Raw genomic sequence first — 14,465 nt, forward strand, 5'->3', positions numbered from 1 at the left:
ACCCGTGAGCATGACAATTGGCCCACAAGGTCCTTCGCCAAGCGGGCTACCTCATCCCGTCAGAAAAGCACATTGTTTTAGACATTGTTTCTTAAATTTCTTTAAGCTTTAGGGTCCTAGATTTCTTTAAAAAGGTTATTATCCAACGTATATACACATATTCCTTTTTTCAAAAAAAAAAAAACATATATACACATGACTGAGATAGAAAGATAAATCAGCAGGTGTTTTTACGGCGAGTTTGTAAAACCCATTCATTTTTACAGGTCACTGCTCTGTAACTAGATTTAATTGGTTTATCATTATTTTGAAAAAACATTTACAGCACAGGACCCTTGCAAACTTTGAGCCGGGCCTCTATATAACCTACACATATTTTTAATTAATATTCATAACTTTAATTGATAATTTAAATTGTGATATGTGTTTATAAAATTGTCAGAAAACAAGATTGCAATTTAGATGACTTCATACTATGCTATGTACAATAGTTTCAAGATTTAACACTTTACATTTCAACTTTTAACATTTCATATCATGTTTTTTCTACCTCATCATTCAACACACATTCACCTTTGAAATACCACAATGATTTTGTTTAATAAAATTCAACACCTAATTTTACTAATTAATAATTATTATTTTTTATATCCAAATTAAATAAACCTAGTTTATATTTATCGATAATGTAAAATGATAGATTTTTATATAAGAAATAAAAATAAATTATTTAATTTATAATGTGGTTATTGGTTTTAAATAATTAAAAACATATAACAAAATCAAAAATCTTTAAAAAGTGACATGTATCGTTGATGGTCCCTACTTTCTTCTTATTCAACATGTTAAATCTTTTCAATACTAAATAATTTATCAATTTTCAATTTTCTAACTTTCAACATTCAAGGTTAAATATTACTAATATATGTATGATTCCAAAAACAGAGAGACCTACAAGGATGACGGAGTTGCGACCTATCAGCTTATGTAATGTAGGGTATAAAATTATTTCGAAGGTTTTGTGTCAACGTTTGAAATTGTTGCTACCCTCTCTAGGCTCAGAAACGCAATCGGCATTTGTGGCAGGACGGCTGATTTATGATAATATTCTTATAGCACAGGAAATGTTCTATGGACTACGGACTAATGAGGCATGTAAAGGAAAGTATATGGCAGTGAAAACGGATATGAGTAAGGCTTACGATAGGGTAGAATGGGAGTTTATTAAGGCATTACTACAGAAAATGGGGTTTCATGAACATTGGATTAAACTAATGGTGGAGTGTATATCACCGGTTCAATATCGGGTCCTTTTAAATGGCCAACCTCGGGGTCTCATTGTGCCACAAAGGGGTTTATGCCAAGGAGATCCTTTATCTCCCTATTTATTTATTTTGTGTACCGAGGCTTTGATAGCAAATATTAAGAAGGCAGAGAGGGAGAAACAATTAACAGGAATAAAGGTGGCCAGAGCATGTCCTTCAATATCTCATCTGCTTTTTGCGGATGATAGTCTCTTTCTCTGTAAAGCTCAAAAGGAAGAGTGTTACACTATTCTAAAGATTTTAAAGGAATATGAAAAGCTTCAGGTCAACTAATAAACTTTGATAAGTCTTCAATTCAATTTGGGCACAAGATTGGAGAATTTGCCAGGCATGAGCTAAGAGATATTTTGGGCATACAAAATTTAGGAGGGATGGGAAATTATCTAGGTTTGCCGGAAAGTCTTGGGGGTTCTAAGATACAAGTTTTTGTCTTCGTACAGGATCGGCTAAATAATAGGATCAATGGATGGACTTTTAAGTTCTTTACGAAAGGAGGAAAAGAAGTGATCATTATATCAGTGATTACAGCTTTGCCAAATCATGTGATGTCTTGCTATCGCTTACCCAAGGTTACTGCAAAAAAACTGACTAGTGCGGTAGCACAATTTTGGTGGAGCCCTGGCGGTAACACAAGAGGAATGCATTGGAAATCATGGGATAAAATATGTGTTAGTAAGGACGATGGAGGTTTAGGGTTTAAAGATATCACTGATTTCAACACAGCGATGCTTGGTAAACAGTTATGGTGGCTGATAGAGAAGTCAAATACTTTATTTTCTTGAGTTTTTAAAGGTCGGTATTACAGGAATGCATCACCCCTGGATCCGATTCGTTCATATTCTCCGTCATATGGTTGGCGGAGTATTGTATCTGCTAGATCTCTGGTAAGCAAAGGACTAATCAAAAGGGTGGGAACAAGATCCTCTATATCCGTATGGAATGATCCTTGGCTCCCAACCTGTTGTAGGCACGGACTGGAGGATAGGCGAAGTTCGGATCTAGTATGAACGGATGGTCTCAAGGGGCCGGCTACTCGTCTAGGGCTTCTTGGTCGCGATTTGTACTTGAGACAAATAAGATCTTTTTTATGAGTTTTCTTAGATTTATGATGGACTGGAAACAAAGAACAACTATATGAATGATTTTTATGAGGTTTTTCTTATATGATCTAAAACGAATTCAGCAACAAAGAAGGACAAGTTGTGGTTCTAAATGATAAACAAAGGAAAAAGATAGAGAGATGGAAGATGGGATCAGTTGCTGGACGTATGTCTCTCTCAACAAGATCAGTGGATGGATTGATGGATAGAGATGGTTCCGGCTCTTGCTGGACGTGTGTCTCTCTCAAGATTGGACAAGGAATGGAATGGATCGATGGACTCCACAAAGAACAATGGCCGGCTCTTTGATATGTCAAGAACAGTGCTCTCAATAGTTTCTCACGACTGAAAGGCTTAAGGTTTTGCTGGGGCAGACTGACTCATATATTATCTTGTCTAAAAAAAATACACGGCCACTCATAAGGGGGATTAAATACCCGATGCAGCTTTGCCCTTCTAGGGGACTTGAAGGAAAACAACAAAGACACTCTTGGACTCTAAAACGAAAAGGCCTAAACAGAAAAGGGCCGACTCTGCTTGGACTCTAAAGCAAGGCTAACAAAGGTCTGTATTATTAGACTCAAAGAAATAAAAAGACTTAACAATTTGCCCATAATGTCTTAACCAAATCGAAATAAATGAACCAGACACAAATCAAAAACAATAAACCGGTTAGAAATCAATTGAAATCTTACATGCTTACCTTAATCGGATCAGACGGCTAGGCCTCTAAACCGGATCAATTGGGACGGACGGGTCAAGGCTGAATGTGGAGATGATTAATCCAGCTTGGCTATGGTCAATAGAAGAGAACTGGATAGAGCCGGACGGGTCTTGAACCTCAGCATGGTCGGTTGGATCTTCAAGCTTTAACTCGACCATCTCTTGAATCAGAAATTGCTTAAAGCTGGTCTGGTCTTGTTCTAGGATATCTTGGACAGCCTTTGTGAATCCAGCTCTTATGACTCGTGCACTTGACCTGGTCGTAGGGCCCTTGCGGACTTGGGGAACCTCAGCTTGTGGTGCTACAACAGCCCCTCCCCCTTGAAAAGGTTCTGTCCTCAGAACTTCTTCATCATCTGCAACATAAGGAGCCAAATCAGCTACGTTGAACGTTGGGGAAACTTTAAACTCACCTGGTAGTTCAAGTCGATAGGCATTGTTGTTGATCTTCTCTAGCACCCGGAACGGCCCCTCTCCTCTGGGGGACAGTTTGAACTTCCATTCGTCAGGGAACCGTTCTGGCCGCATGTGGAGCCACACCCAGTCGCCTGGTTTGAAGATGACCTCTTGGCGGCCCTTGTTGAGTTTGGCTTGGTTCTTCTCAGCCTTCTTTTCAATGTTCTCCCTGACTCGCGGTGCATGTTCTTTACGAACTCGGCCTTATTGGCACAACTCTGGCTAACCTGCATAGGCTGTGGTAGAGGCGAGAGATCCATTGGAGTCTCTGGATTGAAACCATAAATGACCTCAAAAGGCGAATGGTTAGTAATGGAATGTTTGGCATGGTTATAGGCAAATTCAATGAATGGCAAACAACTTAACCAATTCTTAAGATTCTTACCCACCGTAGCTCTCAGTAGCTGAGAGAGAGTACGGTTCACTACCTCAGTTTGGCCGCCAGTCTGGGGAAGACAAGTGGTAGAGAAAAGGAGCTTGGTACCAAGCTTCTTCCACAATGTCCTCCAGAAGTGGCTGAGGAACTTGGTGTCACGATCTGACACAATAGTTCTAGGAACTCCATGCAGACGCACCACTTCTTTGAAGAAGAGATCAGCCGTTTTGCTAGCGTCATTGGTCTTATCACACGGAATGAAGTGGGCCATCTTGGAGAACCTGTCCACTACAACAAAGATGGAGTCTTTGTGTTCTATATTGGGCAAGCCTAGTACAAAGTCCATGGAAAGATCCACCCATGGGGTGTTAGGAATAGGCCAAGGCATATGTAAACTATAAGGATGTGACCTGGACTTGGTCTTGAGACAGACGGTGCATTTGGTGCATAGGCTCTCAACATGTCGCCTCATCCGCGGCCAGTAGAAGTGATCAGATAGGACGCTTAGTGTCTTGTCTCGACCGAAGTGTCCCATGAGACCTCCGTCGTGCGCCTCTCTAGTCAGTAGTTCGCGCATGGATCCGTGGGGAATGCAAAGCCGCTTCTCTATGAACAGGAAACCGTCATGCTGATAAAATGGACCTACTGCTCCTTTGACCGTGTTACTGTAAAGCTTAGCAAAGTTAGGATCAGTAGCATAAGATATTTTAAGTTGCTCAAAACCCATGATCTTAGCCTCCATAGTGGTGATGAGGGTATGATGCCTAGACAAGGCATCGGCCACCACATTGTCTTTCCCCTTCTTGTACTTTATCACATAGGGAAAGGTCTCCACGAACTCAAGCCACCTAGCATGCCTCTTCTTGAGTGTTGTGTTCTTCTTAATCACTGAGGTCATAGGAGCAGCAATGGTACTGAAGTCTTTCACAAAACGTCTATAGAAGCTAGCCAAGCCGTGGAAGCTTTGGACATGGCCAATGGTGGACGGGGTAGGCCACTCCTGGATCGCCTTGATCTTCTCTTCATCAACCTTTAGTCCCTGCGAACACACAACAAAACCTAAAAATACCAATTGATCAGTTCAGAAGACACATTTCTTAAAATTAGCATAAATGCCTTCCCTTTTGAGAGTTAACAAAATCTGTTCTAGATGTCTAACATGATCGGTTAGACACTGACTGTAGATCAAAATATCATCAAAGTAGACCACTACAAACTTACTGATGTATGGCCTTAGGACCTGGTTCATGAGTCTCATGAAGGTACTTGGCGCATTAGTGAGGCCGAACGGCATCACAAGCCACTCGTATAGACCTTGCTTGGTCTTGAAAGCAGTCTTCCACTCGTCTCCTTCCTTCATGCGAACTTGATGGTATCCACTCATGAGATCAATCTTTGAAAACACAGTAGACCCACTTAGTTCATCCAAAATATCATCTAATCTAGGTATAGGGTACCGATATTTGATGGTAATATTGTTAATGGCTTGGCAATCCACACACATCCGCCAAGTTCCATCTTTCTTGGGGACTAGCAGGACTGGAACGGCACACGGGCTTAGGCTCTCCCGGATATATCTTTTGTCCATGAGGTCTTGGACTTGATTTTCCAACTCCTTGGCCTCCTCAGGGCTGACTCGGTAAGCAGCTCGGTTTGGTAGCGGAGCACCGGGTACGAGATTGATCTCATGCTCGATCCCTCGGATGGGAGGTAAGCCGGCCGGTATGTCTTCCGAGAACACCTCCTTGTACCTATCCATGAGGTTCTGCACCTCAGATGGGAGCTCTTGGACTTCCAAACCTACAAAACAACCTTCCTTGAAGACCATTAGTAGCACCTGTGTGTGATCATATAAAATTTTCATAACTTGACCGGAATTGAGGTACAACTTGGTCTTACTTACCTTACTGGCCTGATCCATAGCCTTTTGCATTTCATGTACCTCTTGCGGACTAAGAGGCGTGAGATTGTGCTTCTTGTTGTTGTGGCTGAAGCTGTACACATTGGTCCAACCATATGGTGAATGGTCTCTTTGTCAAACTGCCACAGCCTGCCTAGGATTAAGTGGCCTGCTTGCATTGGAACAACGTCACACTTGACCTCATCATGGTACTTGCCAATGCTGAAGGATACCACCACTTGCACAGCTATTTTAAGCTCGGTTTCATCATTGAGCCATTTAAGGCGGTATGGCCGCGGGTGTGGAGTCTTGATTAGACCTATCTTATCAACAAGACACTTGCTTGCCACGTTAGTACAAGAACCACCATCTATTATAAGGCTGCATACCTTTTGTTCCACGCTGCATCTTGTGTGAAAGATGTTCTCTCTCTGGATAGTCTCAGGATCAAAGAGGGCACTAAGGGCTCTCCTGGTCACAAGTAACTTGCCAGTCTCTGGATAGTCAGTCACCTCTTCATCGGACACAACAGCTCCTACCTCGGCCTCATCTTGAGACTCATACTCTCCATCGGCCTTAAGGACCATCACTCGCTTGTTTGCACAGTCTCTAGCATAATGTCCTTTGCCCTGACACTTATAACAAATAATATCACGAGTTCTTAAGTTTTGGGCCTGTGTTTTACCTTGGTCCGTCTGGTTTGTTCCGGACTGTTCGGACTGATTCTTCTTGTACCGGCTTTCTATCTCAATCGCCTTGTCCTTATCTACGGTCTTGACGGCTGGTGTCATCCATGTGGGCTTACTTCGGCTGGTGGTCGCGGCCTTCCGCTTGATATGTTGCTCTGCCATGATAGTGTAGTGTAGCAAGGTATGGAAGTCTTTATACGGCTGCCTCTCCACCTTATGGGCAATCCGGTCGTGTAAACCGTCTAGGAACTGGGACATCAGGGACGGTTCTGGCTCCTCAACTTCCAGCTTGTGTCGAAGAGACTCAAACTCCGCGAAATACTCCTCCACAGATTTAGTACTGAGACAACTTACGGAAACGTTTTAGTAAGTCCCGCTGGTAGTATGAGGGAATATACGTGCCACAGAGCTTAGTTCTCATCTCAGCCCAGGTGCGGGTTCTCCATACTGGACCGGCCTTGGCAACGTCTCGATCCAACCAGGCTAAGGCATTGTCGGTTAGTTGAGCAGCTGCTAGGGTGATCTTCCTAGCCTCGGAGTACCTGTAGTATTCAAAGATATACTCCATACGCTTTTCCCATGTTATGTAAGCGTCCGGATCAACCTTGCCAGCAAATGTAGGGGGCTTCAGCTTAAGGTCCTCGCCTCCTATCCACGGCTCCTCCTCTTCTCGGTCTCGGCCTCTCCTTCGGCATGGGTCGTCGCCTCCTTGGACCCTCCGTTCTCGGCCTCGTCCGTCTCCGGCTTGGTTCGGTTACTCAGCCTCGCGGCTTTGAGTATCGTCGGTACTGTCAGCATCTTAGTCTTGATCCGACGGGTACGGTTGGCGTCTAGCTGGCGGTCGTGGGCCGTTAGGTCTGCCTCGCTGCTGGATATGAGTAAGCTGCTCGGTTATTACCCTAAGGCTCGCCCTGATCTCTTCATTGGCGGCTTGGAACTGAGCATTGATGGCGGCTTGGTCCCGACCTTCTTCTCCCATGTCTACAAGAATAAACTCACGGGGAAAAGATCAAATGCAAGGGATATAGATGATTTAAATAAGGAACTTGGATCAGATACAAGAGTATCGACCAAGGAAGAAAGTAAATGCAATTAAAAGACAAATCGATCTTGAAAAAAAAAGGAAAGTCAATATATATATTTTTTTTTCCTGAGTTTTCGAAAACTTGGAAAGAAAGTAAATTCAAATTCCTTTTTTTTTAATTGGAAAACTTGGAGAACAATTTTAAAAAAAAAATGCTAATTGAAATCGAATCAACCAAATAAGGAAAGAACAAGAATTTTTTTTTTTTTTGGATTTTCAAAATTGGAAGAATCAAACAACTTTTTTTAAAAAAGAAATCGACAAGAACAATGGAACTAAGAACAAGAAGAACTGAAAGTTTAGGAACTTCAGCTCTGATACGAAAATGTTGTAGGCACAGACCGGAGGACAGGCGAGGTTCGGATCCGGTATGAACGGATGGTCTCATGGGGCCGGCTACTCGTCTAGGGCTTCTTGGTCGCGATTTGTACCTGAGACAAATAAGATCTTTTTTATGAGTTTTCTTAGATTTATGATGGACTGGAAACAAAGAACAACTATATGAATGATTTTTATGAGGTTTTTCTTATATGATCTAAAACGAATTCAGCAACAAAGAAGGACAAGATGCGGTTCCAAATGATAAACAAAGGAAAAAGATAGAGAGATGGAAGATGGGATCTGTTTCTGGACGTATGTCTCTCTCAACAAGATCAGCGGATGGATTGATGGATAGAGATGGTTTCGGCTCTTGCTGGACGTGTATCTCTCTCAAGATCGGACAAGGAATGGAATGGATCGATGGAGTCCATAAAGAACAATGGCCGGCTCTTTGATATGTCAAGAACAGTGCTCTCAATAGTTTCTTACGACCGAAAGGCTTAGGGTTTTGCTGGGGCAAACTGACTCATATATTATCTTGTCTAAAAAAATACACGGCCGCTCATAAGGGGATTAAATACCCGATGCAGCTTTGCCCTTCTAGGGGACTTGAAGCAAAACAACAAAGACACTCTTGGACTCTAAAACGAAAAGGCCTAAACAGAAAAGGGCCGACTCTACTTGGACTCTAAAGCAAGGCTAACAAAGGCCTGAATTATTAGACTCAAAGAAATAAAAGGACTTAACAATTTGCCCATAATGTCTTAACCAAATCGAAATAAATGAACCAGACACAAATCAAAAACAATAAACCGGTTAGAAATCAATTTAAATCTTACCTGCTTACCTTAATCGGATCAGACGGCTAGGCCTCTAAACCGGGATCAATTGGGACGGACGGGTCAAGGCTGAATGTGTAGATGATTAAGCCGGCTTGGCTATGGTCATTAGAAGAGAACTGGATAGAGCCAGACGGGTCTTGAACCTCAGCAGGGTCGGTTGGATCTTCAAGCTTTAACTCGGCCATCTCTTGAATCAGCAATTGCTTAAAGCCAGTCTGGTCTTGCTCTAGGATATCTTGGACAACCTTTGTGAATCCAGCTCTTATGACTCGTGCACCTGACCTGGTTGTAGGGCCCTTGCGGACTTGGGGAACCTAAGCTTGTGGTGCTACAACACAACCACTCGCCCGAGACCAGCCAATAAAAATCAACACAATCTTTACTCAGATCTTACAGTGGATTCTCTTATTGATCCTCATTTGCGAAGATGGAATTCGCCTGCACTTCGGGCTTTGGTGGGCCCACAGGATGTGAAATTGATAGAAAGTATACCACTGAGTAGAACTCGGATGGCAGATCAAGAAGGATGGCATTTCAAAAATAATGTAAAATATATGGTTAAATCTGGATATCAGGTTGAAAGGATATACCCAGATAAGGAAAACCCACCATTAGTGTTTGGACCCACGGTGGATATTTTGAAGGCATATTGTTGGAAAATACGGTGTCCACCAAAAATTAAGCATTTTATATGGCAATTGGTGACAGGATGCATAGCCGTTAAGAAGAATCTGCATATGCGAGGGATACCTGGAGATATCCGTTGTGCGAGATGTGGAGCAGAGGAGGAATCGATTAATCATGTCTTTTTTGAATGTACCCCTGCACTTCAGGTATGAGCTCTTTCGAAGATTCCAACAAATCCAGCTATGTTCCCCACAAGCTCTCTCTTTGTGAACATGGATCATCTCTTTTGGAGAGTTGTTCCACAAATGGAGGATCATCAATTTGCATGGATACTTTGGTATATCTGGAAATGAAGAAATAATAAAGTCTTTAATAATATTGGTGTGGATCCTATGGATACCCTTAAACTGTCTGAAACGGAATCAAAACTATGGGCTGAGGCACAAATATTGAATGATTCAAGGAGGACTTCACAGATAGAGGCTACGATTCTTCCGTCAATTCCAGGAATATGATATTTTACGGATGGTTCCTGGAAAGAAAATGATAGTTTTTCAGGTCAAGGATGGTACATTACCTTAGAAGGATTTGAGGGCTTAATGGGAGCAAGGAATGTTCGGGCTTCACTTTCTCCTCTTCATGCAGAGATGAAAGCTTTATTATGGGCTATGGAATGCATGAAAAACTTACGACAATTTCAGGTTACGTTTGCAACGGATTGTTCTCAATTGGTGAAGATGGTTTCAGAACCAGAAGAATGGCCAGCGTTTGCAAGTTATTTGGAAGATATAAACAGCCTAAAAGTGAGTTTTATCCGTGCAGAGATTATCTATGTACCAAGATCGTAAAACAAGAAGGCGGATAGCTTAGCCCGCAGTGCTAGAAAGGAAACGTCTTTTGTAGTTCACATGGATTAAGATATCCCGGCGTGGTTCGCAGAGTCAATATGAGTCTGTAAAGTTGATGATTCAAAATTCTCACCGTAGTGATTCAATTGTTGAATCTTTTATTGAACAACTCTGCACAGTGCGATCAATGCGTTACTCACTTACTCATTCATGTCCAAGTAGTAAATTAGTTATACACCCACACATATGTTTCACGTTGAAACGGCCTTCTATCGGTATTATTTGTCCGCTCTCGAATGATAGAACACAATAGTTAATATAAAGTTAAAAACCATCACATCAAATCCGTAGACACAATTGGATAAGCTGCTTTTTGACATAGATTAGTCACTTGTTACGGCTTGTTATAGAATGGTTGTAACCTTTTTGGATAACAATTAACAAAAATCAGTGATAAAACCATGGACAAATAGTGTATTCTAACATGTGATTTAAATATCATAATACATAATGTATTACATGTACCATAATATGTTTGTTACAAAGACACACATAGTAATGAACATAACTTATATTATTAGAACATAAATGGTTTTGCAATCCTATACTTTCTACAGATTAAAAAAAAGGGTCACCTGATGCTCTAAGAGGATATTGAAAGGTTCAGAAAAGAGGATACTACATTTTTTTATTATTATAATAGACTTCCTGTGTTTTTAAAACAATGATTTTTTGGTTTCTTCTTGTTTCAAAAAGATTGACATTTTAGGTTTTAAATGCACTTCTCACTGACTAATGTTAATAAACTGTGAATGTCAAGTAATATTAATTGAGAGTAAGTGAATTCTTGAATTATTATTGGGGTTATAGTAGCTGGAAATTGTTTAATGTGAGAATGTACTTACATGCAAATAATAGTTGTAATTTTCGTGTGAAAAAACTAAAATTCATTCTGTCAAAAAGATAGTATTATTTTCTTTGGAAATAACTCCAGTAACTAAATGTAATATACTCTCTATCACTACAAAGAAAAATAGGCTTTACTAGCGGACGAAAAACGTTATCTAACGATTCAACAGCGATTTACGGAACGATGTATCATCGTCCGTCATAGTAGGTATGGCACATTAGATAACACTTTTTCGCGGTGCTATTGTTTCTTCGGAATCGATAGCGCTTTTGTATGCAATAGTAACCTATTTAATAGCGCGTCATTAATGTTATTAGTTATATTATTAACAGCATTTTCGAGAAGTTATTTTTAATTCATATATAGCAATTAATAGTTCCTGCTATATATATTATTTTGAAATTATAGCAGCTAATATTGATGCTATTATATAGCATATTTAAATCATTATTATATTTATATATTTTATTTTATAATTTATATATATTTATTTATTTTTATATAGACTCGATTTTTTTTGTCAGACATTATATTATGAAACATAAACTTCAAAGATTCAACATTAAAACATTCTTGTCAAATATTACAAAAGTAAAGAAATCAACATTGATAGTTCAAAATGTGCTGCAACTAGCATAATAGCATAACAAGTTCAAAAGCAACAGATCTTTCTTACAATAAAACAAGCTTGTCATTTGGCCAAGCCACCGTGCTTCCAACTGCATCACCAATGAATTCAATTTCTGAGTTTGGCCTCCACACTCGTGCCCCATCGTACTCGGAAACCTCTACCCAAACCTTAGAAGCATTGGGACCTAAAGGGACAAAATGCACCTTCTCTGCTGGATCAGTTGAGAACACACGACCTAAAGCCACTCTGTGTCCAGAGTTATTACAGTCCAAGAGAGCGCACTTCTGTTTACCACCTTTGCTGCTACAACCACTGCTGTTACTACCACTCTACACCAAAGACAGTAACAAAGACAATCAACACAATCATCGTTGAATCCAGCTATCATCTAAACAGAAGTTCATACACCAACAAGAATCACACTGCTGTAGTTAAGTAATAAATAAGATGTTTCAGAAACATATCTGAATGGAATTCTTGTTTGATTCTTTTGGTGAATCTTCATCAGGTAGTAGTATCTTATCGATAGGCCATGCAATTTTCCCATGTAGGACATCACCCATCTTGGTCATTTCAGGAGTAGGTCTCCAAATAAAAGCATCAGATTTCACAACCAAATCCACTCTAAGAATTGCAGCATTCGGTCCTAGCGGTACTTGGTTCACTAGTTCAACAGGATCAGTCGACAACAATACACCCTCAGCAATTAATTCTTCTTCTGATTTCCAGTAGTCAAAGATTTGAACTTTTCCAAAAGACGCATCAGTGGGCTAAATCATTAAAAAAAGATAAATTTCAGTAGTCATATATTCAATGTATATTAGGGAAGATTTTAACAATATATAGTTACCTCTGATCCGTTGATGTTACCATTGCTTGATAAGTCAATATCATCGTCCAAGATTAGCTTATCATCTGGCCATGCAATTTTCACTCCAACCGCCTGAGCAAGCCTAGCACAAGTTGATGTAGGTCTCCATATAGATGTTGTTTCTACTGAGACAGACTTCACTACTACAGCAGTCGCATTTGGACCCAATGGAATTCGACCAATCTTATAATAGGGTTCACTAGAGTGGTATTCTCCTTCAGCAACAACGACATCATTGACACAGTATGTTGAAGTAATTGCATATCCGAGTCACTGCAAGACGAGGACCTCGTGGAAGTAGACCTCTCAACGCAACCGGTAACAGATTCTGCATTAGAACATGATGGTCATGTGACTTCATGCCGCCAATAGAGGGAGGATCCAATTGGAGATATTGGCACAGTAACCATCAGGGCCTCTGAAGTTGGATAACCTTCTGCAGAATTTCTTTTTTTTCTTCCTTAGAAAGCCAATACGCAGCTGGAGGCAAGTAAGTCTTCTTTCCCCTAACTTCAGTATGCAAGTTGCTTCTAATACCCATGTCTTCTAAATCTTTTCTTGCTTTGAGGCCATCCTTTGAGTTCCCACTATGCATCAGAATAGATAGCAATGCATCAGAGACATTCTTCTCCACGTGCATAACATCTATGTTATGCCTAACATGCATATCCTGCCATATATTTTACAAGTCTGTATGAGAACAATTATTCTAAATAAACACGAGAAGTAAAATGTTGAAAGAAAAACATACCTTCCAATAAGGTAAGTCAAAGAAAATTGATTTTTTCTTCCACCGCCAGAGATCATCATCTTCTTCGTACTCGTCAGCTGAAACAACATCATCCTCATCTCCTGTTGTCCTTTTTCGCTTACTCTTCTTACTTAACTTTTTCTCAAAGTCGTTTTTAAAATCCCTAAGACTATCACAGATTTCAGCACCACTCTGAATCCTATTTGCAGTACCAAGCTCCACCGTGTTGTCAAACCATCTTTTCCTTCTTCTATAAGGATGATTAGGCATGATACGCTTCCTGTTCCCCATGTAAACGTGTTTGCGACTAAACTTTAGCCACCTATGCGGTGTATCCTTGCCACACACATTACAAGCTTGCTTCCCCTTCACTTTACAGCCAGCTAATGTACCTAAACCAGGATAGTCGGTGATACTCCACATCAACATAGCTCTAAGATTGAAACTCTCCTTCTTAAACGAATCATACACTGCCATACCTTCTGTCCATAAACTCTTCAAGTCCTCTATCAGTGGCTGGAGATAGACGTCAATGTTGTTGCTTGGTGCGGTTGGGCCAGGTATCAACAATGTCAACATAATGTTCTCGGATTTCATGCACTGAGTCGGACCCATGTTGTAGTTGACTAAGAGAACAGGCCATGTGCTATACTTGGTGTTCTGGATGGAGAACGGATTCATGCCATCAGTAGAGTACCTAGTCTTAGGTTTCTTGCTTCAACAGCAAACTCCGGCCATTTGCTGTTAATCTGACCCCAAGTCACTGAATCCATTGGATGTCGCATAGTTCCATCGGTAGAAGCATTTCTGGAATGCCAACACAAGTCCTCCGCCAAACGCTTTGAACTAAACATTCTTCTAAACCTGTCTTTTATCGGAAAATGCCTAAGCACCTTAGCACATTCTTCTGAATCCCTTTCTTCTCTTCGCCAGTATGCTTATCCTTCTCCCATCTTGATTCACTGCATCTTGGACAGCTGACCGAATCCTCATACTGCTTCCTGTACAAGA

The sequence above is a fragment of the Brassica napus genome, chromosome C6, assembly GCF_020379485.1.
Source record: "Brassica napus cultivar Da-Ae chromosome C6, Da-Ae, whole genome shotgun sequence".
Taxonomy (NCBI): Eukaryota; Viridiplantae; Streptophyta; class Magnoliopsida; order Brassicales; family Brassicaceae; genus Brassica; species Brassica napus.